Consider the following 26,341-nt stretch of genomic DNA (forward strand, 5'->3'; position numbering starts at 1 on the left):
TATTAATATTATTTAGTTTGACCAACCAAAACAACAAAACTCCCACAAAATAGGAAAATGTATACACACACACACACACACACATATATATATATATCTCTATATATATGTGTGTGTGTGTGTGTGTGTGTGTGTGTGTGTGTGTGTGTGTGTGCGAAGGGAAGCTGGCACTTCACGCGAGTCAAACTCCATGAGAAAAACACTCTAAACACGGCGCTGCTTTGGATTCTTGGTGGTTTGGACACGAAGAAGGAACTGAGTCAGCCTGCAGCTTCTTAAAGGTCAGAGAGGACGGAGAGACTCCAGCATGAGGAACCTCGGCTTTTACGCACAGAGCCGCAATAAAAGGAATCACTTTAAAATCAACCGAGGGGAAAAGGGGACAGAGCACTGCCTTTCTTTTAGATATGAACTTTGATGTATTAAAAAAAACAGACAGACACACAACACGGTTAGCTGTGACGTGGAAATAGAAGTGTGGATTTCTCTTGGGAAAAGAAGTTTTTTTTAAAAAAAAAAGCGTTTGTGTTTAGCAGGACAAACTATTGCTCCTGACATGACGGTCTGCAGAGGGACTGTTTCTCATTTGGAGCCAAACGCATTTGGCTCTGGTTTCTTCTGATTACGCGCGGCAGACATGGAGGCCTTTTACTCCCAAACCTCTTCCTATATCTAAATACTTGAATCTGAATCCCCCTCAATATTTTATAGACCTCGAAAGCAGCAGGTAACTTTTAGGTTCTGAGTGTGCGATGTGTCGCAGAGGTTAGAAGGCCCCTGTAGCAGCAGGAAACACTTGGACGCTGTCGTACACCTCTCTGCTCCCCTCGCTATGTTTTATTCATCACTCGTCCCGTTTTCTAGTGAATATGTGTCTCTCTGCAAACTAAGCAGTGTAAAACTAACGATGGGTGGTGCTGGTGGTAAGGGGTTATTTAAGCTCAGCACGTGTTAATTTGTAACACCTCTCAAAGTAATTCGTCATGAATTATATTTTTTAGAGGTTAAAAAGTTACAAAGTGAAGAAATCCTGTGACGCATTCTTTTTTCCTTCTCCCTAGTTTACTGAAAATATAACTTCCTTTTTTGTCTGTGTATTTTAAACCTGAGCACACTTATGAACACACACACACAAGCACACACACACACACACACACACACACACTTCTTGCAGTGGTGACTTATCCTGATCCTGTACGATAAAAATAAAATTAAACACTGCGTTATTTTCACGCTGTTTGTGTTTTTATCAAAGAGCCCAAAAAAATAAATAAATAAGGAGAAGATGTAAAAGAAAAAAAAAAAGGCAAAAAACCCACATTTTTTTAAAAAATATATAAAGCGCAATATTTGAAGAATAGCTCGTTCAAAAATGAAAATATAAAATAATAGTACGTAATTTTATAGACATATGTAATATTTCTCTATGGATAATATTTCAAACACTTCTTATGAAAGTGACCTCCCGTCAAAAACGAAGACTAATTAGGAGAAATAACCCGTATGTAATTAGAAAGCCGAGCTTTTTTCTACATTAAGGAAATTATAGGAAGACGTGAGCTGTAATTTTCACTCTCTAATTTTATTTACTTATTATACTTACTTATACTTAATTATTACTATAAATACTATTAAAGATAACGTAATGCCAATAGCCTTGAGTATGCAATAATTAGTACATTATTAGTCCTTAAATGGAATGATTACTAGTACAACCTTTACTAATATCCATAGCTATTATTATTGTTGTTGTTGTTGTTGTTGTCGTTGTTGTTGTTATGAATCACTCACTTTTCCCAAGGAAGCATAAAATCAAAGTCCCTGGAGTTTCCTGTCGGCTGGTTGGATTGTGTAGCATTTGTTTGGACTTTACAGAGAAATATCTACATGATCTTACAGTCTTCAGTAGAGACTTGCTACTGACAGTCCGTGTGTGTGTGTGTGTGTGTGTGTGTGTGTGTGTGTGTGTGTACTCACTGTTTACGACGTGTCTGTAGCGCTGCTGCCCGCTGAGGAGGCTCTGTCCATTGATCAGGAGTATTGAATCCAGGGCTGGGCTTTGATTCGACTCCTGGATCACGCGGGTCCTGTGCTGCTGGGTCTGGAGTCGAGACCGCGCAGGAGATCCACAGAGAAGAAAAGTTGGTTTATTGGTGGTGAAGGCTGGAGGTTTTGAGTGTGTGTGTGTGTGTGTGTGTGTCTGTGTCTGTGTGGATAGCGCGCAAAGCAGCGGAGCGAGCGGAGATGAGAAGGAAAGAAAAAGGAGAGTTTGTGGACAGCAGCGCGCACACGTAAATGTGTTCGGCTCTTTTTGTAAACCTTCGTCCCCTCTTTAAAGCGTCTGCCCGCCTTTTAGCTCAAAAGGCGTCTCTGTGGCACAAGTGTGCTCTCCTCTAAACTCATGGCTTCATCCTCGGAAGAGAGAGAAAAGGCTCACAAACAGCGCGACGCACCGCGAAGAAAACGCTCTACAATCCGGGCAAAGAAAAGCAATCTGACCGAAAAGAAAAAAAAGAAAAAAAACCAGCGAAGTTCGAGTTGCAGTGTCACAGCGGGGTTTAACAGCGCAGAGGACCGGTTTCTAATCAGTGTATGTCACTTTCAATCTTTCCTGTGCCAACGGGCGCGCTGACTTGTAAGAGGGAGGAGAGAAGGGAGGAGAGACAAAAGCGGAGGGAAGCGAATGAGGGTGGAGAGGGGGCGTCAAAAGCGGCTAATCTAACCCATGAACGCGTTTTGTGGGCCGGATCTCTCTCACAGGACATACAAATGAAACACGAGTGTCCAACAGAGCTCTTCTTCTTCTTCTTCTTCCTTCATATTTGAAGTCTTTGGAGATTCAGATGAAGGGAAGGGGGTGGGGTTGTTCGGACTTTATGATCTCTCCTCGCAAAGAGGAGCAGCTGAGTTTTCCTGACTCATATCTCCCTCAGATCTCTGTGCCATAACATGCGCCCACCTATCAGAGCGACCTTGACGCGTGCGCTCTGCTGTCACCTTTTCTTCGATTAGAATGATTGTGCCTCACGCAGCAATAACTTATCGCGCTGCTATCAGCGCCGCAGCTTTCCTCTAATACCCTCAGGCATGTCAGTATCATCCGAGCTGAAGTCCATGTGCTGATACATGTTAATAAGTAGCCTAATAATAAGTCAAGGATGAGCTCTCTCTCTCTCTCTCTGTTCTTATTAGATGGCTCAATAGAACAGCAGTGGGCAGTGCTGTGGGATCCCTGTTAATGATAAACCTGTGACTTGACAGACAGATGCCACTGCGCCCTGTCTAATAGATAAGGGAGCCAGCTAGGGTCAAATGACCTAAAGGCTTTTTTTTTACCTTTGTTTTGAAAATATCGTTGTCACGAAGTCACGCAAGACAGAAAAAATGTGGAACAAATGTAGGTGAGAATGAGATTTGTTTTTGTTTGTTTTAGCTGTGCTGAAGTTCTGCGTGAAAACCTTCAAGATTGTATTTCTGATGTTTATTTTAATGCTGTTTTTTGAACTATTTTAAAGGCACTCCTGTTTCTGCTCTCCGCGTCCTATCCGGCTTGCGTGCACGTACATTTGCATGCAGGCTCACTGTAAACTGCAAATATATAGAGGCTCTCGCGCACATTGTTGCACGCACATTCGAACTGAGAGAAAGGAAGCCATCGGTTTACAACATCTGCAACAGCAACGCACTGCTGGCTGCAGCGTTTGCATGGAGCAAGTAACCGTGTGGGCACCGGTGAGGAGAAGAGGTGGTGGGCGAGGAGAAGGGGGAGGCGGGGTCACGCATTACTGCTCTCTCTCACTCTCGGCCTCTGGGTTCAGGACTGGGGGAGGCAGCGGGGTCCAACAACAACACGAAAACAGATATAAAGTGTGCGCAAGCAGTACGCCTGCCTGCTGGGGAAAGGAGGCGGCACAGGCCTGCATACTGGAGATCTGTTAGTAACAGGTAGAAAGTGGCGCGTGACCACAGAGTCACAGCGAAGATCAATCGTGAAAAAGACACTAAACTCCGCAGGGCTTCATTAAGAGACAGACGCCCGTTGGTTCTTCCCCACTCTCCACCAAGAGGGCGATTATCTTTAACACTCTCCCCAAAACCATAAAACAACAACAGACACATCTTTTCACTCACCTTTCCTCCGAGACCTCGGCGGGAACGTGAAGACACCTGGCAGCACCGCCAGCTCCCGCAGATGCGCAGCGAGAATTAAGCGGGACCAGAGAAGCGAAGCGAGAATTAAGTGGCAGAGAGCCAGTCCGCTTCTCGGCGCTCATTCGTCAATAATATTAAATATGATAATGACGGTGATGTCTGCGCTCGCAAGGAGGAGGGGGGAGGGGGGGGGCAACAGCGTGGGAGTGCAACAAATACAGGCCTCTTAGAGGCGATATGACAAAGAGTGTGTGCGTAAAAGCGAGAGTGATAAGAGCTTATTGAACATTTCATGAAATGTCAGACGGTTGGTGAAAACGAGCACATTTGTTGGTTTATTCTGGCTGTGCTGGATTCTCGCAGAGCTCGTTAGACGTTCAAAACAGGAGCGTTAAAGTCCGTTTAAAGCTTTGTTTCTTATCAGACATGCAGGCTGCTGGAGGCAGAGTGAGCGCGGTTTTGGATAATAACGCGCTCCAAACTTTCCCCTCAATACCAGAAAAAACGCATGCGCCCTGAGCTATTATGTGTATTTATGTCAGAATGTTATTTTGAAATTAATTAAAGTCTTGAATACACGACGAACGTCGTCTGAATTTCTCTTCGTTTTTCGTTTTTAATTCCCCTTTGTCAGCTATTTTTTTCTTTTTGTTTTTTTAAATCGCTGTTGTGAGCAGCGTCGTGTTCACAGTTTTTTATAATCCATCTGCGCTAAACCAGGCTGTTCAAAGGAAAGTTGCATAAAACAAAATATAATGTGTAATCACTGCAGATCTGGAGCAAGGATCACCAGAATAGATTCAGAGTCGGAGTTTTGGTTTTCTCCGCGTATCTAAATATTTAAAGTACTTCGTTTGGCTCAAGAAAAAAAAACAGATATAATGGGTTCTTATTGTGTAGTTAAATTCCGAGTTTTTTCCGCAGTTAAACGGGGCCCGAGCGTGTTGTATTTACCCAAAGAACTGTCCCGTTAACAAGCCGCATCATGTGGCTTTCACCTCCTCATGCGAAGACACCGCTGCAGCAGGCGCTCTGAATTATTAAAGGCCGGGGGGACAGAGACTCTCCGCTGCATCACTCACTCAGATCTTTCCCTCTATCTATTTTCCACTTCTTGGGGAACTCGGAATCTAGGAACGAAGCCAAACAAGCGCAAAAACATAAGAATTAAAAAAAAAATCTGTCGAATAGAATGAAAAATTGATCCCTGAAATATTCCCGATGGAAACAAATTCAAGGGACTGGCGTGAATAATTGATTCCGCAGATCGAAAAGCTCGAGCAGAACGCGAGTGATTAAAGACTAATGTGCTACAGGTATCATTACTGAGCGAGACCGCATCTGTCGGGCAGGTAAAGGCCCCGAGGATACCCCACCCACCCCAAAATAAATAAATAAATATATGCATTTTTCTCGTTTCACATCTAGGGAGCAGAGCAATTTATAGAAAGGGATCCTGTGATTTTAAACAGAGCAGACCTCCGGCGCAAAACTCATTTCAAATTCAAGAAGTCAGCGGAATCATTTGGAGAAGAATGCGTCTGGCTTGGATCAGGCGAAAATGACGCATTAATAAATAAGACCGGTTTGTTTCAGCCTCGAGTTTACACAGTGGAAGCTTATAGGCGCAGGAGCATGTCCGTTGTGGGGACCGTGGGGTTAGCAAGGGCCTTGCACCAGAGCGTCATTAATCTCACAGTGCCCGGTGCCACCTGATGAGCGCGAACAAAGAGCCGCTGATGGAATGTACCGGCGGACATTTACTCACTTTACTGCGGCTTTATACTCCCACTCATCTATATTTGGATTCAAAAATTTTACTGTGTACTTAATATTATTTATTATTTTTATAGCTTTATTCACAGATTATGTTTACACATTTTAAAGTGTAAATATGCTAATATGCTGTGTATTACATGTAGAGATGAAGCTGCCAACAACTACATAAAAACTTCTATACATTGATGAATCAATAATCATGATGAAATAATGCACATATGATTTAACGAGTACTTTTACTTTAAGTACTTGCAGTATATTTATATATTTGAAGCCCGTAGCTTTCCACTATTATGCTGCTTAAGCAGGATGATGATTTTGCTTGAGCAAATTGATCAATCACTTTGTAAAACAATATAAAGCCCACTGCCTTCCAGTTCTTGGCACTGAATTTATTCCTGATCAAATGTTTTGTTATTGCCCCCCACCCCCACCCCGTGTCACCCCATTTCAAAATATTCTGGAAACGCCCCTGCGCAACCAAATACTGACGCACAGCGCAAACCCGTTTCTAGCCCTTTATCTCAGTGACAGCATCTAAGTGCTCCTCTGAGCTGTTTTGCTTAGACGTAGTCATATTTCTGTGTTTGATCACGAGTGCATGTTTCACATCGCTCTTCGTGCACCACTCAGGCCGTGCCGTGCATTTGCCATCTGGTTCCGTATGGCTTTCCAGCCGCCTGTTGTCACCTTGTTAAGTGCGGGCCAGAGGCGGAGGCGTCACTTGTGCGAACAGCGCGGCTGTGTGGTGAAGAAGAAAAGAGAGGCACAGCAGAGGACAGCAGAGGCTCAAGTCCTGATGGGAAGCCGTCAGCGGTTGTGTGCCGCGGTTGAGTCGTGAGATGGATTTCAGCGAGTTTAGAAACGCTTAAAAAATTTGTTAGAACTAAGCGCCAAACACTGACTGGATACTGACTTTTTTTTCTTTCTGAAAAACAAATACAAGTAAATCTGAAATAGTTTTAAATTTTTTTCTTTTTAAATACAGATTTGCTTTAATTAAAAAAACAAACAAAAAAAACATGTGTGCAAGACAAACACTACTTAATTTAGATGTCTGATCCTTAATGGAAAGTACTGCCATAATGACAAATTAGGATCAATACACAAAAAAGCAACACGGAGTACGAACTGACAGACAGCATGAAGCTGATCACCGATCAGGCTGTCGTACATTCTTTTCTTTATAAAAACATAAAATAAATAAATAAAATATACGTTTTTAGAAAATATACAAAACATAAGGGAAACTCTTGACTGGAGCTTCTTCTGGACTTCCTGATGAGACCACGTGTTTCTTAACTCCACAGAAAACATCAATTATTGACGTGAATGGTGAAAGAAGGGTGGAAATAATTCTCTCAGATATAAACTGACCCAAAAATTAAAAAGAGAAGAAAAACTGTGAAATTAATAGAGGCAGAAATGATGTCGGAAATATTGTAAAATTCCAAAATGCCAGCATTGCTGATTTTATAACAAACAAAATCGGACCGACATAGTATTTAATAATAATAATAATAACAAAAATAATAATAATAATTGGAGCAGTAGTATAAGTAATAATATTGACAATAATAATAACAATAACAATAACAATAATAATAATAATTATTATTATTATTATTATTATTATTATTGTTGTTATTGTTGATATTGATATTATTAATAACAATAATAAAATGTAAAAGATGAAAAAGTCCAACCTAATATTGCGTCATTAATATCATTTAAAAATATTTATAAACTCACTTGTTTTGCTGAATGTAATTTGGATTTATTGTTATTAGTGGTAATAGTTGTAGTATTAGTATTAATACTACATTGTGGCGTTCCGTTAGGGCCGACTCAAACGTGTTGTAACTTGCGTTTTCCAGTTTTTCCGCTAAATTAAGCGGCCATGTTTCGAATCAGCGCTAATTGAAAACGAAAGTAAGTCAGCCCTAACGAACAGCAGGCCTGTGACCCGAAGCAGACCATTAAACAAAAAGCTCCGAGCGAACATAAATACGTTTTTCCACAAACACCCATTTCACATTTGTTTGTTTGCGCTTTGCGTTATTGGAGCGAATGAGGGGAAATGAAAGGTACGGGCCTGAAGCTTAAAGCAGGCCACCTCACTGCTCCAACAGTATCCCGTTAAGACACTTAATGAACGGAATATTGAAGTTAGTTTTGTTTTTTTGACTCTGTCTAATACGTCATCTCCGAAAATGCTGTGAGATTTAAAGCGTAGATTATGGGCCAATGAGGCCCAAATGGCTTGTTTTTAAAGGATGTATCTCCTTTCCGTCGAGGATTAATTTGTCTTTTACGGCACTTTCAACCTTTTTTTCCAAATTGCTTCCATGCAGAGGTCACGACTTACGAGTCCATTATTGCACCTTCACACCATTTCTCACTGGATCACTGCTTTTACTCTGAAAGCATTAGCACCACAAACACCAGTTTGAAGAGGGGGGGGGGGATTATATAAAAATAAATATATATATATATTAAAAAATGCTGACTGTTTAATATTAATAACCAATTAGATAGATAGAACACCTAGTGTCATATTATATATGTAATATGATTATATTTTTATACTATATACTGTCATATTATGAACATTATAAAAATGAGAAAAGCTGTAATAACTTCTAAGACCTAAGACGGTAGTTTTGTAGGGTTGCCAGATTGGCAAGACTCCTTGGCTGATTAGATCTTATGATGATGGAAAAGCGTTGCATTAGGATCAGAGAACCCAAATCTTCCTAATAGCAGCTGATGAAGTATAATCACTGCTGCTATTTCTACTGAAAGTGGCTAAAATGCTTTTGCACTGACCAGCTTTAGAAAATGATCCAAAAAATCCAAACATAGAAACCCTTTGCAGATTTTACCTTTTCCTGAACACTGGCATTAATCCAGAATTATTAAGGAATTCAAGAGCAGATTCAACTTTTTTTTCCCTTTGAGGCACACATATCCAAGGAAAATCAAGTCAGAATCATTTAACAGACTTGGCAGTAACAGGTTGACCTTTAGATTCCAAAACAAAGTGCAGGAGGTTCGTCGTGGGAGCAAATTGCATCTTTCAGAAACACCAGCTATAATGCCCTCATGCCTATTTCGGGGTCTCAGCGTCTGGGCTCCTTGAGCTCCGATATACAACACAGAAGACTGTTTTCCTTTCGGTAAAAGCCGTGGCCCTCGCTGGCAGCCCCCGCCACCTCTTTTCCTCCCAATAAGTTCTTACCTGAAATCAAATCCGGCTGCTTAACGAGGGGGGAGCGAGTTGGAGGGAGAAAGGCAATTGTGAGCGTCAGCACTCTGCACTATGTCATTGGGCACAAGTATTTGACAGCTGGAATGATCTATAAATACTTCATTAAAGTGTGTACGAGCTCCCTTCTCTTGTGCCTCATGGTCCACTTCTGGTAAGATTTACAAATGATAACATAAACAAAAAAAAGAAAAAGAAATTCAATTCTCATTTGAAAAGAATTGGAGGAGGAGGAGGAGAGGGGGCTTTGATTGGCGCCCATGAGCAACAAAACAGCGGAGGTCTCTGTAATGAGGTTTGGAAAGTGTGTTCAGTGTTTGAGGGGCCAGGGTTTACTTGACCTGCCAGAGGGATTCTCTTCCAAAATGGACACAGAGCCAGACGCAGAGCTCAGCTGTCCAGGCGTTCACCACCAACTGCACTAAATCTGTTAGGAAATATGGGAAAGAGCTTCTCTAAGGGCCGCAGACAAATGAGGTGGACTCATCAAAAAAGGTGAGCCTAATTTCTCCTGCAGTTTGGCCTTTAATATTTAGCCTCGGTAAAATTAAAAATTAAGCCCTCTCGCTGCCTTTTTGTTTTCCCCCCACCATGAAATGTATCCTGTATCCCCTAGATTGAGATGCCTAACAGACAGGACAGCCATGCCAGTAAAATAAAATGCTCTCTAGCTCTAAGATCATTTGTCCTTGCACTCACACTGACTCGTAAAACCACTTCAACTTCAGCTGCGTTTCTGCGTCGCTCTAAGGCTGACACAATCACGCTGGCAAACACTCCCCACGTCAAGCTGTCGGTACTAATAAACAAGGCGGTCAGCCTCGTATTCCTAAGAGCCCCGTGTCCAGAGCGGCCTGATGTGTGCAGGAAATGGATATGCTTTAAAAGTGTCTGCTGGGGTAGAGGAGAGAGTGAAAAATGGAATCAGAGAGAGGTCACAGGTCACACTGCAACCAACTGAAGCAACAGGGTTGGGGGTAAAACTGTACATACGAGAAGCCCGCCCACAAAACACGCATACGGGCTCTTACCGTGAAGCATGCTGGTCCTCGGAGGCTGCTGGACACGTATGCTCCACGGTCCCTGTCACAGCTTTCCCACACATCCCATCTCCGGCTCTTCGACCACCAGGACACAGACGAGCAAACAGCCTTGCAGGTAAACAAGGGTGTGTGGGGTATAGTGTAGTGGATGGTTTCACTTTGCAGGTCTCCCCCCTGGGTGGGTGGAGCCACTGCATTCAAAGTAAATGTCAATCATTTACTGTCAGACACCAGCAGAGAAGCTTTTGTCTCCTAGAGTAAATCCTTTTGATTTGTCTAAAGGAAGTCAATGATTGAAAACACGCACCGAAGGAAACCTATACTGGCCCGTTGAGTATTTAGTGTGTGTAAATACGCAAATGTCTGTGTCTGTGTGTGTTCTGTGGGATTCCTGAGCGGCCGTCAGAGCGATCAGGCTGGCTGCGCCGAGTCTGCGGGGTCAGAGGTGACCTCAGTGCTGTGATCTTGTGTTTGTTATTGCTGTGCTGCCCTTGGACGGGTTAACATAGCACACACTGCATCAGCTGGTCTGTGCACTTCCTGTCTCGCTCACACACACACACACACACACACACACACACACACACTGCTCAGCCACAAGGCCTGTGAGAGCCGTCTGAGGGTCACTTCCACATGTGTTGATGGGCCCTGAGTGAACTAATCTAAACTGGTGAAATGTTATCCCACTACAGGGAGGACAGGAGCTCAGCTGGCCCCCACTGCTGCTCTCTTTATCCTCTAATGTGCAGGAGAACATGGAGAGATTTAGTTATGCATGTTACTGTGGTTCAGTGGAATGTTTTACCTTGTCACTTTCTTTACATTTTCATTTACATTTTTCTCCAGAAAACACAGGTTTGGATCCATATTTGCTAGTTTGAGCAGACTGGGACATGGACTGCTACTCTTTCATTTTAAAATCTTAGATTTTGTTGGTTTGTTTGAATGTTTTTACCATTAATTTCTTTAATGTAATAAAACAAACCCAATATTTTAGCCATCTTTCTGCAGCAGTTCCTGGGCACATGTGGACACCAGCATCTACAGCGTGACCATTACACAGTATTTTGAGTGTAATTATAAGCAACCGGTGTGTGATAATGTAGTCAATAAACACACCTCCCAAAAGCCAAATCCTTTTTTAAAGCACTGTGTGTAAATGAAAGGAATTTATCTTTTAATTAGATATCAACATCGGTTTGTTTGTTTTGGTTTATTGATTATTTTTATTTGATTTTTTTTTAAATGTGTTTTTCCTGAATTAATTCTCTGAAATCTAATTAGGCGATTTTACCATAACCCCATATTTTGGAGGGGGGTTTTTTTTTCATGTAAATGTGGACGCGTGTCCTCTAGCGTGATTATATTCAATTCTCCCTCACTTCCAAAATTTGGCAGAACAATTTACTAAAAACAAAAATTAAATATTACTAGTTATGCAGGTTAAGAGGCGGGTTAGGGTTGGGCAACTAGCAAATGATATGCAGGAAATAAATACATTTATTAAGAAATATTTACCTTCACTTTAAAAATGTGTTGTCAACTTTTTTTAGGATAAAAGTAATTAAATGCCTGACATTATTTTCAATGAATACAAGTGAAATTCACTGCTTGCATGTCAGCAATGTTGATACCTGGAATTAGATTTGTTCCATTCTTTGTGCAGCTTTAATTCACATCAGCGAAACACTCCTGGTGTCCTTTTGCTGTGCCTGACTTCCTGCCATGCTTACCTGAGTTATGCAGCTCGAAGTGGCTTCAGTAAATAAAATAGAGTTGAAAGTCATTGTGACAGTTTTTGTACTTGGTGGAATCACAAGTGAGTGGCTGCAGTTTGATCTGAGACCACAGAGGAGGGCTTCTCATGTACTTTACTGAAATGAATGAATGAGAATGTTAAGAACAATTTTAAAAAGGGAAATACCCAAACATGCTTATATATGCAATCGGCCTACAATGAGTTATCAGGACGAGTAAACACAAATTATGGCTTAAAACCTGACCATGTAATGTTGCTCAATAATACTCTCCTAATTTTATTTATTTATTAATTTGTATTGTTTTTGCGATGCTGCATTTCTACTTCATAAAAAATTAATAATTAATATTATTTATTATTTCATGAATAAATCAATAATCAGGATTCAGTAATAAAATGTATGTGATTCAGTGTGCCACTCCACACCCCAGTCCTACACTTATCTCCTGCCTTTGCCTGTGATTCTGTCACATTTTCAAAATATGAAAAGCAAATGTATTTATTAATTAAATCTATGGTAAATATATTACACAGACGAAAGTGTGTAAAGTAAAACTTCAGTGGGAGGAAAATCAGCCACAGGCAGGAAATCACCATCCTGTACAACTCCTCCATCTAATGCACCTTACACACTGTGATAGTTACACCCTTTTGCACATCCTATACAGGGAAAAAAACTAATTTTTACAGGTTAAAGTAAAATGTCAGTGGTATATGTTTAATCTCTGTAATATTCTGGATATTTACAATTAAGCTATTTGAATATATTAGAGCTATTTCTCATATTTTGTAACTTTGTAATATATTGTATTATTTAATATAGTTCAGTCTGTTACTGTTTTTCTTGTGTTGGAGCAACTGTAACCACATAGTTTCCTTAATAAAGTATTCTGATTCTGATTTTCAGTCCCTTAGAAATGCCTTTACAGTTAGTTTTGAAAGAACTGGCTCATTCATTCATTGAATTTAAGTGTGGTACTTTTAACAGGATGCCCCCATTTCACCAACTCAGCTAGTTAAATTTTGGTGTGATTGCAAAGTGGACGTGTTGAGGAACCACAGTAATTTGACCACGTCATGTTACAGAGCGGAGCTGCGGAGTTCCAAGCACCAAAACTGTGTCCTGGGAGCTTGGTGTCATTGGCTTCTATGAGCGAGCAGTGATAAAGACTTAGTGATGACCCCAAACTCCAACTCCTACTGATTTGAACATGTAATCTGTGTTTTGTAAATCGTTAAAATAATCATTCTAATTGACACATGTCAACAACTATTTATATTGTTTTTAAAAACAGATAGATACTTTATTACTGTCACACAGGGGAATTTCAAACCACCATAAAATATCCTCTAATGCTAAAACAGCTAAAATTGACGAAATCATTCCAATAAAACAGATAAAATATAATGTATTACTTAGACCTCGGAGGATTAAATAGCTGAAGTAATATTTAACCCCAAATCCTTCATGTTATTCCAAGAAAATAAAGATGTTTTTTGTACACAGTCCCATCTGTTATATCTCACAAAACCTGTATCAAAGATGAAAACCAGCACAAACATACTTACTGTAGGTGAGTCTACTTTAGAAACATGAACAGGTAGAAACAGAGGCTGATTGTTACCTGTTGAAGTTCTGGGTCTGGTTGCTGGGTTGACATCTACTCAGCTATATTGTTAGCGTTAGCATGCTGTGTGTGCAGATGCTTGCAATGAGACGAAGCTGTGTTAGCAGCATAATACAGCTGACTCTGTCTTGGATGCAGTCCAGTCCATATCCAGAGCACTATTTTACTCCTCCAACATACAAACTGATTGTAGCACAAGTGTGAGTGGAACCGATAAGCGGGATCGATAGGCAAGCAGCTAACAATCCAAGGAACTGGACTACTGGGATTTCCATTCATAGTGATGATCAATCCACTTTGGATTTGGGTTTGACTGACATCCTATAAAAAGGGGTGGAAATCCCTTTAACAGAAATACTGTGATGCCAAAATGTTTGTGATTATTATTTCAAGTGTAACATCTCGTAGTTAGTGAAATATTGAAATCTATAAAAGCCAGGTCACCAGTGAGCTGGTCGATGTTAAGAGTTTGAACCCTTATGAGGTCTAATTAAATTTAATTGAATTTGTATTTATTACAAAATCTAATATGAACATAACACTTATTATACATGTGGTAAACTTACATTTATGTATATTTGGTCCTCAGATGTCTCACAGGTGAAACACACAAATTAACCAGAGAGAATGTGAATTTCATCCATCAGTTATTTTATTTTCAGCACAGCGATATTTCAGGTTGTATGAATGATGTGGACGTGTATCAAACATGTCCACAGATCTGGGCCTGTATCCCTAAAGATTCTGAGAATCCTCTCAGAGAGCTCCTAACTTAACCTAAAAGTTCCTTGCCAGGAGTTTTAGCTTAGAAGTGATTCCAGAACATTTTCAGTGAACTCTGAGCAAGGAATGGATGGAAAATCCTATCTTAGTGAGGAGGTGTGGTTGACCCCGTTGCTAGGTATGAGTCATCATTTCAAAAGCCGTGATTGGTTGATCCTACAAGTTTGATGGAAATGAGCTTTTGGTGAGAATGAGCAAAGGATGTACCCTCAAATCAATAAACATAATTATACACTCTAATCTTATGCTGACTGTAATTGTAAATAATATTTCACATTCAAGAAAATATCTGGAAAATGAATAGTAAGCTGTAGGGGTTATAGCCTAACACTAGAATCTAAAATATGTGAAAACTTAAACTCATTACACCCTGTTCAAATAATGATTCGTGTCTTATTTGCTCATATCAATATCCTAGCTGGCATATTTTGTACTTTCACTCCCATATGGACCCCATTGAAAACAAGATGGCCTATCTCAAGGGGCTGTCCCTAATGAAGTAGAAATCACAACGTTACAAGTCCAGTGTGGTCTTAACGAGGGTAACGCGGCTCAGCTTTTATCAATGTCTGTGATTGCTGGCTGGTCTATTTGTAAAGGCTTGTTAACAAATATCCTACAAACACAGAAAATGGAGAAAAAAAGGACTCGCAAGCCGAACTGGACTGAGGAGCAAGGTTTGTTGCTGGCCCAGTTGGTGAACGAACATAAAGGTATCTCTCCTGCCTCTTCTGTTGGCCATTTTGTGCAGCTGCTTAGAGGAACTCCTAAGCCACTAAAAGTCCTCTTCCCTGCTCTTAGCAGATCTCGCCTTAGGAGCCCTTTTAAGCGCTAGGAATCTTGAGGAATAGCTTTTATATTAACTGGGATTATCGTGTCACTTTTAGGGGAAATTCTAAGAAAACGTCATGACTCTGAGAATTTTCTTAGAATTTGGCCGCTAGGAGCCACTTTTTGCACAAAGATTCTTTAGGGATACGGGCCCTGGTGTGTCTATCAGCTTTGGCCTCCAGACTCTTCTGTGGTGCAGCCACATTAGAGAGCTGTGGAGGCCGTGGTGCTGACTGTAGCTGTGCCAGCAGAGGTATGCTAATGGTATCAGAGGATAGTTCTGTGTGCGTCACAGGTCTCCTCTGAGTGTGGTGGTCGGCCGGCCACCCACCTCTTTCATTTTCATACTTCAATCACTCAACATGTACCCTCTAATACAGAACATATTTGGGGGGTGTGGTGGACCACAGAGGTGAACATGTATGAGAGATTGAAAGAAAAAGAGAGTATCCACTTAATCAGTCATTATTTACAGTCCAGGGAGGTTTAAAATCAACATGTTCAGGAACCAGGGCCAGGCCTTATGGCTTTATAACTGCTGTTCAAATAATCACGGCACAGATACCAGATACGGATAATTCCTCCTCAACTCCTGCCTCCTTCACCTCCTTTCCTCAGTCACGCCCTTCAGGTTATTTTCTAATGTCCCTCCCAACTAATAAAATGATTTATCGTGTGCAGTTCCTTTTCTGAGCGGATGCAGCACCTGCTTTTCTTTGCCTCTTTTACATATGACAGACTCACATAAATGCTCAAGAAAAACGGTTGCATTTAATAAAATTCTTTGCTTGTGTAAATCTGTGTGTATACACACATGTGCACGCAAATATTTGCATGAGTGTGTGAAATGTTTTGCAAAAGCTGTGAAATGAAAAGAAATGGGAATCCTGAGCGAGGCGATAATGACTGATGGAGCTGCTCAGAGGAAACAGAAGCATTAATATGAATGCCGAGTGGTCTGGTTTGGCACGTGAGCTGGGTGTGCATGTGCGTGTACGTGTGTGTGTGTGTGTGTGTGTGTGTGTGTGTGTGTGTCAGGGGGCTGGTAGTGGAGGAGTTGGAATGACAAGGCAGATGACGGGAATGGTGAAAGTCTGACGCTGCCAGAACCTGCCATGTGTCATTGATTAACCACACAGAGTTGCAATGATTTAGTTGACAAAGCATCACATTAGTGCTATGGATCCAAATATGTGTGTGTGTGTGTGTGTGTGTGTGTGTGTGTGTGTTTAGATTAATGATCCAGGGAAAAACCAGATACTTGTTGAAATAAAATGAGGTGCCAAAGTGATATCATGCCATTGTTTTATTTCTCACGGTGCTATTCGTCTTTTATAACCAGGGGAACGGCTGCAATACTTTTGTGATGATTTATGCAAAAACACTTTGCAGCAACAATAAATATTAAAACAGAAATCAGGAAACTGGCATGTTTGGTCATTTTGATAGAAAGTGTGGTAACTGTAATAGAAGCCTAATATAATTCAGTTGATTAGTGTCGTGTCACATAGTGTCAGTGTCAGAAACAACAAGAGAACTTTCTATTTTCCACCCAGGGAGACGTGCTTTTTTTTATTCTACGGTGCAGCTGGAAATGGTTTCATGTACTTCAAGTTTATGGACCTTACTCAGCTCTTAAAAGTGTGTAAATCCACTCCAGTTGGTAGCTGAGTCCTTTTTCTGGATCAAATATGCTGGTTCAGTCTGTAAAGAGCATGAAACTACATCTTCTATAGTGTGTCTGCAAATACAGGAAAAAGTGTGTGCACGTGGAGAGAGCAGTTGGCCAGGCAGACTAGACAAGAGCAATGCTTAGGGAAGTTAAGAGCCGACACTTTTCTTAAACCGGAGCTGGACCTGTTTTATCTCATCGTGATGAGAGAAAGAGGGAGAAGGGTCCTTGCAGGGACAAGGCCAGGTCTAGGGTTGTGTGGTGGGTAGAGGAGGAGGGAGGGTAAAGCTGTTGTAGGCCTGAGGCTCTGTCTGTCTGTCTGTGTGTGTGTCTGGAAGCTGTGGAAGACTCTGCTCTTGGGGCTAACTGATTAGGCCATAATTTCAGGGGTATCTTGTGGGAGCAGTCCCCTTTGCACCTACCGCCGCCACCCCTGGGAGGAGCTGGAGTCGGTGCAATAAGACCCCGGGCATATCAGCACACACACACATTAACATGCGTGCCTATGAAGTGATGGATAAGCAGACGTGGGATTGAGAACAGGAAGTGATGATTTAAACAGCTATGCCAGTGACTGAACTCTACCCTCTCTCCTGCTCTCTCTCACACTGAATATGTAAGAAACATGAATGTGGAAGGAAAAGGTAAGCGCTGAGATGTATGTTTCACAGACATGCCGTCAGTACAAAGTCATCAATGTTCCGTTGGATCAACAGCAGATCACATGACTTCTCAAGTCTGCAGTTCTCCTCTGCTCTCAGCAGCTTTTTTTTCTTTTAGCATATTTCAGCTCATTTTTTTGATTTTTGTCCCACTTTGCTATTATACTTCATACTGTTTTCTAATTTGGTAAGTGCCTTTGCTTTAAGGCTTTAAAAAATCAGTCATATGCTGCAGAGGAGTCTTCTTCTTAAAGCTGCATTCTTTGAACCATTCAGGAGGTTTTCATGTATGAACAGACACGAGCCAACAGGACAGGGTGAAGTTAGTTATTGCATGAGTAAATGTAAGTATTGTAAAACATCAAGTATTTTACTGGAAAGGAGATAAATGATTCTGTAAGCAATTTTAAGTAATGCATAACCTCCTGTATTTTACAGTGGAAGAAGAATTAATTACATTGTATGTAGATTTAAGTAGGCCATGTGTAATTTTATATAGTGACCGACTTCTGGGTATTTTACAGAAAATGAGACCGAAATTATACTGCAAGTAATTTTAAGTACAACATAATTTCTATGAAATTTTGTGGAAAAACAAACAGTATTTCCCAGTGTTAAATCGTACGTACGTGGTTTTTCTCAGTTTCAAGAAGTACCACATATTTTTTCATGAATATAAATATTAATATTCATATATTTTAGCTATATAATTGTGATAAGGACTGTTCTCCTCTTCTAGTTTACAAAAAAAATGAGCCTATGGTTTGATATAAGAACAAAGATTTTTGTACACTCTACTCCATATGGTCCATGCTCTGAAAAGTTCAGCATATTTACGATATAAGATGGTGAAATATTATTTGTTTTTCCACAAAATTACCAGATGGATGGCCGCCCATCACTGAGCCCAGTTCTGCTGGAGGTTTCTTCCTGTTAAACTGGAGTTTTTCCTTCCCACTGTCGCCAAAGCGCTTGCTCATAGGGGTCATGTGATTGTTGGGGTTTCCTCTGTTTTCCTTGCATCATTGTAGGATCTTTACCTTACAGTATAAAGACAGTGACGCATCTGTTGTTGTGATTTATCCTGTATCCTGTCTTCCTTCTCTCACCCCAACCAATCACAGCAGATGGCCCCGCCCCTCCCTGAGCCTGGTTCTGCTGGAGGTTTCTTCCTGTTAAAAGGGAGTTTTTCCTTCCCACTGTCGCCAAAGTTCTTGCTCATAGGGGGTCATATGATTGTTGGGTTTTTCTCTGTATCTATTATTGTAGGGTCTACCTTACAATATAAAGCACCTTGAGACTGTTGTTGTGATTTGGTGCTGTATAAATAAAATCGAATTGAATTAACACACTGCTTAAAATGACTTGACTTAAAATTGCTTACAGTAGCATTTGTGTCACATTTCCTTTAAACAAAGTTATGCAACACCTAAAATCGCATCATGCATCATGTATCATGTAAAAATTATTTACATATTTCTTAATATTTCTTACGCTATATTTACTTAATTACTTGACTTGCTACTGCCTCGTTCCAGTGTACCTATCTTTATGTAGTATATGCAGTATAAATATATAAATATATATAAGTGTTTTGTATGACTTTATCAGTTTCTCGTGTGTAGGATTTTTGGCCCTCTCTTCTGTACACTGTTTCAGTTCATTGATTGCGGAGGTTCATTGGTTTGCAGGCATTTGTTTATTGATGTTTTGCAGACGTGACCGCTTACCGCGTGACATTAATTTGTCGGCCATTTTAGACATATAACAAACTTGGCACATCAATTCAGTGAAAAACCTACTAAACATTACGTTGATGAGATAAACTATGGCAACTATGAGCAAACAAACAAGTGTTTATACTCTCTCAGAGGAATTAAAACACTTTAATGGCAAACATCTTGTTCGTTATATGGAGAAATTAGGGCTGGAGATGGATGCTTACTTACTCCCCCCAACTTTGTTTGTTGATGCTGTGAAGTGCGACCCTGGTACCACTCATTATGTTATCAGCAACTCCTAAATTATACTGCACAAGACCTGAAGCCCTACAAAGGTTTGGATGCTTATCAGTAATTTTTGTAAGAAAGAGTCAGTGGACCTGATTTTTAACACATTTTGATACTGACGTAATATGGGAAAGTAATTTAAACGATTGATCAGAGGAAAAAGAGTTTTAGGATGCTAGAGTATAAAATTAGCTGACATAACATTAGCTTGTAACGCTATGTTGTTGTTTAGCTGGTGTTAGCTAGTTTTTACTTTAACTGGTTAGACTTGTTTACATATTCCACTCTCCTTGTTCCAGATGTTACATCCACAGATGTGTCACTTTCACTCTGTTTGCCAGTGTGTCACATGGTTTGACAAGATTAAAGACGACATAAAAAAAGTTACCATCTCCAGCTCGTGCAAATGCATTTTATCTTCAGATGATAAAATTATTTGAATTAAAAAAACAAAAAAGCCTTTCGCCTGTGATTCTGTAATGTAAATCATGAGCTGATAATTTCCCCACAACACCACTAATCAGTTCAGGAAACATCTCCATGCATCCTGTTTACTGCTTCGCCTTCACTGGCTGCTGATTTAGGAAACACGCCCACGTTAACTGGTGCTAGTCACAGTTTAAGGTGGGCATTACATGAAGGTGATAAACAGGTGAGGGAGTCTGCAGGATGTACGGAGGTAAACTCGATCTTCAGTTGAACAGATTGATGGTGTTGTGGGGAAAATGTCAGCTTGTGCTTTGTCTTTCAGAAACAGAGACATAAGAGCAGACAGGAGGCTTTTTTCCTTGTAATTAAAATGATTTCATTGTCTGAAGATAATATTGTCACGTATAGTATTTGCACGAGCAGCATCCCGTTTTAATCTTGTCAAACCGTACGACACACAGTAAATGTAAAAACATTGTCTCTTGTCACATATTCAACCTGCTGACGATAAACAGTTGCAACATTATCAAGAATAAACATGTTTCTGAACCCTAACTTCAGTTCAGAAGTGAGGCTTCAGTTGAGGAGGGTTAGGATGAGATGGAAATGAGAAGAGTAGTGCTTGAGGAGGCAGATAAAGAAGATGAGAAAAAAACCTCATTGTAAAAATGTTAAATGATTAAATATTGTTTGAAACAGACACCTGGTAAGTTTAAAAATTCAACTAACTGATAACTAATAATACATTTTATTTGACACTGCTGTATTAGATAAATAGTTTTTTTTTATCTTCTCCAACAGGAAGGTGATAAAAACGATTCTCTTTCTGTCCTTGATGATTGCCGCACCCAACAGCGCAGCAGCAGAGTAAAGGCATTTTAATGCAGCTGTCGAACAGATGACCCCACATACACAGGAGTTTGGTGTGACATTGCAAAACGATCATGACCCCTCCACCACTATGCTGGGGCCTGGAATGGCCATGTTTGAGAGAGTGCTAAGCTATTGGCTAACACTACAAAGACTGGTTTGGAAGCAGCCATCATGGACACTGCACATGCACAAATACATGCTAGTTAGTTAGCACCTAACTGATTAATATACAAATAAAATACTAGAATTTCACTCACCAAAACTGAAGCACACACTCCTCATGAGGACAGTTCAATATTGCAGCCATCATTCCAATGACCCCAACTCCAGTCCTGAATCCTAAGTAGTCTTAATCATTCCTAGTCGTGTGACTAGGAATGATTACTTGCTTCTCCCCTGATTGCTAGGACCTGCAAGAATTTTTTTAAAAACTGATAACATAGGGTTAGGATCTTCACTGAAGATGACTTTCTAGGAGTTATACTTCAGCAGGAAATCTATGCCATAGTTACATGTAATCACAAAGCCCTCTGAAACCCTACGTTGTAACCTACACTACTTGTCACTGCTATGCAGATGATATTCAGTTATATATCTCCTTTAAGCCCCAAGATGTTTCCAAGCTACAGATTTTGCATAGGTGCATAGACTCCACTAGAGGTAGGATGGCTGAAAACTTTCTTCAATTAAATGAGGAGAAGACTGAAGTCCTCGTTTGTGCTCCTAAAAAATTTTCCCTAGGGTTATGGAAAACTTGGGTCCACTTGCTACTTTTGCCAAACCGTCTATCAGGAACCTTGGTGTAACTTGTGACTCAGCCCTGACTTTGGACGCTCATGTTAAATCTCTGGTCCGCTCCTGTTTTTATCACTTGAGAAACATTGCTAAGCTGAGTCCCGTTGTATCACGCTCCAAATTAGAAATTATCATTCATGCATTTGTTTCATCTCGCCTGGATTATTGTAATTCTTTGTTTACTTGTTTATGTAAAGCCTCTTTGGAGCATCTGCAAGTTGTTCAGCTGCTGCAAAGCTTCTGACCAAGTCCTCCAAGTACTCCCATGTCACACCCCTGCTGATTCAGCTGCACTGGCTCCCCGTTAAATTCAGAATCCACTTCAAGGTTTTGACCTTGACTTTCAGGGCTCTGCATGGACAAGCACCAACATATATCAGTGAATTTTTACATCCATACATTCCCAGCAGGTCCCTGAGGTCATGTGACCAGGGCTTGCTGGTTGTCCAACACACGAGGCTGAAAACAAAAGGTGACAGAGCTTTGGCAACTGTGGCCCCCAGACTGTGGAAGTCTCTCCCTTTGAGCCTCAGATCTGTGGACTCAGTGGTCACTTTTAAAAAACAGCTAAAAACTCATCTTTTTAAACTTGCTTTTGGTTGATTTTTATTTTTATGTTTTAGCTTCTGTGAAGCACTTTGTGATTTTTATCTTGAAAGGAGCTATATAAATAAAATTTTACTTACTTTACTTACTATAACCTGTAGCATAACCTACCAGGCTGCAGCTATTGTGATTAGCCTGTTGAGTTCTGCTGTGCATTTCTGGCCTTTTTTGTTTGTTTGTTTGTTTTACCAGTGAGAGAATAACAATGATTGTCTCAGTATAAGGAATAACAATCATAGCATCAATAAAAGGACTCACAAATGTAAAAATAAAATTCCTGGGGCAAGATTGGAGAGACATGAGGGAATGTAGAAAGAAGTGGAAAATCTTGAGGGACAAATATGTTTGCCCCTGGAAAAAAAACAAAAAACTGACCACAACAAAGAGCGGGTACCCGGGAGGGAAAAAAGTCCCAGCTTTTTATTTGTTTCTGTCGGCTGGCACCACATATAAAACACCAGGACATGACCACAAGGTAATTGACGCATAATGCACCAGCACAAGCATAAATGCTGGGAACAATGTTGGCATTTACGTAGATTATGTGGTACACTCTACAAAGATTCACAGCAAAACTCTAAATCAGACCCCAGAGGGTTGCTTCATTCACTCCCCTGAGAATAGGAGAGGCTCAGCAGACAGCAGTCAGCTATAGATGCTGTCAGTGAAAGAAGTCACACCCCTAATAATTCAAACTGTAAGCCCTAATAAAATCTAAAACACTTATCAAATATTTACCTGCTGCACAGTTGCTACAAAGGGCTAAGACTTGACTTGGTTTTGAAGTTGACCTCAATTGGCCTCTTAAAGTACAGCAAGTTTTTGGACCTTGCACATTGTCTTAATTTGCGAGCCCTCAAGGTTGTTGCTTGATAATCTGCTCAGGACGTAATCAACTACCTGATAATTACTGCAACATTTAGCACCTAAAGCAGATGTTTGCCTCACACGTTGGCAGAGACGTGAGTAAATATTGGACTTATTAGGTGGCCTGAATTCTAACATTGTTCACATATGGTGCAAATATAAATAAAAACATCAGTTTTTAACCTTTCAAGGTTCTTAAAATTTCAGCTATGCTTGAAATTCCCACCCCGAGTGTCTATGTCTCCATCACCGCACAGAAGTGGGATTTTTTATTTTTTTGGCATTAAAAATTCTGTTTGTGATATACAATGTAACAAAAAAGGGGAACAAATGCTGTTCCTTTTGTTCCACATAAGAAATGTAAACGTAAAATAAAGGCAGCTATCCGGCCTTTAAGAGCACCTTCCGCTGAAGCTCAGCTAACGCAGCTCGGACCTCAGCACCATCTCCGATCATCAGCACCAGACATTATCTGACCTTCAACAAAGAATCTCCACAACCTCTTATCTGATCCTCTCTCGTAAAGCTTCGAATGAGTGCTGTCATGGGTATCGACCAATGAGGACCCGTCTCATCTTGAGTGGCGTTTTCATTCCCGAGCCAAACAATCCTTGTGGACAAACTGCCCTTTCTGTCTGTGAACTCCAAAGTCCAGCTCATCCCTGTTCACTAGATTAGATAACCTGGTTTTAAAGGCAGGGATACTGTTTGCTCAGTGACTCCTCTCTGCCCTAATAGCGTCTGATCTAATGGGAGATTGCAACCTGCTTGTTGACAGTGGAGGCCCACGCAGCGTCATGGCAATGGCCAAACACAGGGAAACAAAGCTGGGCTGAGCTTTAGTACCTGTAATTACTGGATAAATATCAGCTTCTTTGCTTAAAACTGACTGCAATAAATATGTTGCCTTAATTACAGCTATTATATTGTCTGTACTGCGTGAAATATGAAGGCTCGTGAACACTGCACCAAAGTGGGTCGCTAGCTTTCTTTTTTTGCACTAAAATATATAGAGAGTACACACAAACTATTGTTGAGTTTGAATATATAATTATTCACTGTGAAATTTCTGCAGCCACGTTTATCAGGACACATTGAGTCAGTGGAATTGTTGCCAGTAGCGACTAGCTGTGGTGTGATATTTCAGGCAAACATGCGCATTTGCTGCCCTGTGAGGCTACACAGGAGCAGAGCGGCATGGCTGAACCCTTTCCTGCACCACACAGCAAGCAAACTGATGAACATGAACACAGTGACAGCAAAAACTCTGAAGACTTCCCAGTGAGACTTCACTGACCAGTTGGTGATGTCACAGCGGCTACATCCATCTGTGCTGGCCAGTCATGGCCTTTTCTGCTTTTGGAAAGACTTGAATTCAGCCCAATGTCAGTCATTCACCAATTCACATCCATCCTCAGCAATATTCTGCTTATTAGAGGTCTGGAAATTATGTAAACAGTACATACAGCTGTCATAAAAATGTCTAAAATGGGTTCAAATCACATGCAGCCCTTTTTTTAAATTCTATTTCCATAAGATTTGACTGGCATTTTTGGTTGTGTTGTAATCAGACAGACACAAACTAGTGTTACCAGACAGCAGTTTTTTAAAATGGCATGTTTATGCCATGTAAATGATGATCCTCATGGGTTTATATCCCATTGTGTTGTGCACTTGTGAGCTTACTTATATGAGTCTCTGGACAGTTGAAACTTATTGTTCCCACATGCTAGGGTGGCACGGTGATGGAGTGGTTTCACAGGGGTTTCAGATGTGCTGGTTGTCTGAGGAGGATTATCCTTCTTGTTGTGGGAATTGTTTGTTTTGAACCAAACTGGGCTTTTTTTAGATGTCTTTTCAAGAACCCAAGGAGACAGCTTGTCACCTCTCACTTTTTAGCCACATCTCAATGTTCTTTAGACGTCTGGCAAAGTCATCTTTACTGTCTTTTCGCTGTGTTTAATCCAAGTTTTTGATGCTGTTTTTTCTTTGTGAGGGGGGATAAAATAGGCTGAGCGCAAAGTCCTGCATCCAAAGCTCAGCATTGAAAACTTACCTCAGTTGTTTACCCTTTTCTAAGGGTCTTGAGGCGACTTTTGTTGTGATTTGGCGCTATATAAATAAAATTGAACTGAATTGAATTTTCATACCTTTTGAAAACCATCTATTCTTTTCTGTAATATTTCTTTCTTTTGCATGTTCTCTATGACTATCTCTCTCTTTCTCTTTTTCTGTCTACCCCTCTGGCTGAGTGCTTCAGTCCAAGCTCAAGAGGCAGAGTCGGCTGTGTATGCGGGCCCAGCCTGGCCCCGGCCTGCCCAGCGTCAGGCTAAGTGCCTCTGACAGCCCACCACACAGTTATTAACTGTGATCCGCCACCACGGGGCCTGGGCAACCCCGCGCCGAGGGGAGGGTCCACCAGAGGGCTCTGCTCTAAACACAAAGGCTGCTTTCACTTTGCTTGCAGTTTCCTCTGCACTCCACCGTGGAGCCTATACCCTTCCCGCACTCGCTAATACATATTCACATAATTTAATATGCACTGCGTGCACTTTTTCCTAATATTTGCTGTCTGTGTTAGCCTGGAGCTGCTAGGAACCTGACCTAATTTGCTGCATTGACTTTTATTTTAAAGAATATCTGTGAAAAGGGTTATTTTATGAAAGCGTATCTGGGATCACATACAATCCAGTCAAACTCACAACCACAGGACAGTACAGCGCTACAGCTTATGGAATGTCATCTATAGACTTGTGGCTTTCATCCATATAGGTGGTCCGCAGCGTTGTTTGTCCTGCACTCACCCTCCTGTGTCCCGGCCGCCCCTTCTCTTCCTCACAGGATGTGGGAGAGGGGAGAGTCATCACCCCTTCAAACAACAACACAACACGGGTCATTAGAAGACAAAATTGGGATTGAAATAAATAAATGTTAGTGAGGGGAGGACAGAGAAAGAGAGAGAGAGACAGACAGAAGAGGAGAGAGAGTGAGATCCATAATGACAGCTGACTATGTTTAGCCCCCAGAAAGGCACTGGGATAAACAGCAGCTCGTCCTAGCTAACAGGACGGCTTTAAGTCGCTGAATTGAAACCCCCAAAGCCACTTTTTCCTGCCCACATCAGCCATAATGAGAGCCCCAACATTCAATTGTTGAATAGTTGAGGCTTTTGCCTTTGAGGTGAC

At 40.9% G+C, this 26,341-nt stretch overlaps 1 protein-coding gene across 6 annotated transcripts in view; it reads right to left on the minus strand.

Annotated features, from left to right (window-relative positions):
- The window catches only part of satb2 (SATB homeobox 2), a 64,180-nt gene extending 47,918 nt beyond the window's left edge, over positions 1-16,262 (minus strand). For 2 of the 6 annotated variants that reach the window (XM_019353179.2, XM_019353175.2), the window contains exon 1: positions 1,978-2,648. The gene's annotated coding sequence lies outside the window, so the exon portion shown is untranslated. Of the gene's footprint in view, positions 1-1,977; positions 2,650-4,131; positions 4,185-10,230; positions 10,319-16,240 lie in introns of those variants that run through there. The other 4 variants (XM_019353176.2, XM_019353178.2, XM_019353177.1 and 1 more) reach the window with 4 other exon arrangements.
- Positions 16,263-26,341: the final 10,079 nt, after the last annotated feature.

This window comes from Oreochromis niloticus, linkage group LG16 (genome assembly GCF_001858045.2).
Source record: "Oreochromis niloticus isolate F11D_XX linkage group LG16, O_niloticus_UMD_NMBU, whole genome shotgun sequence".
NCBI lineage: Eukaryota > Metazoa > Chordata > Actinopteri > Cichliformes > Cichlidae > Oreochromis > Oreochromis niloticus.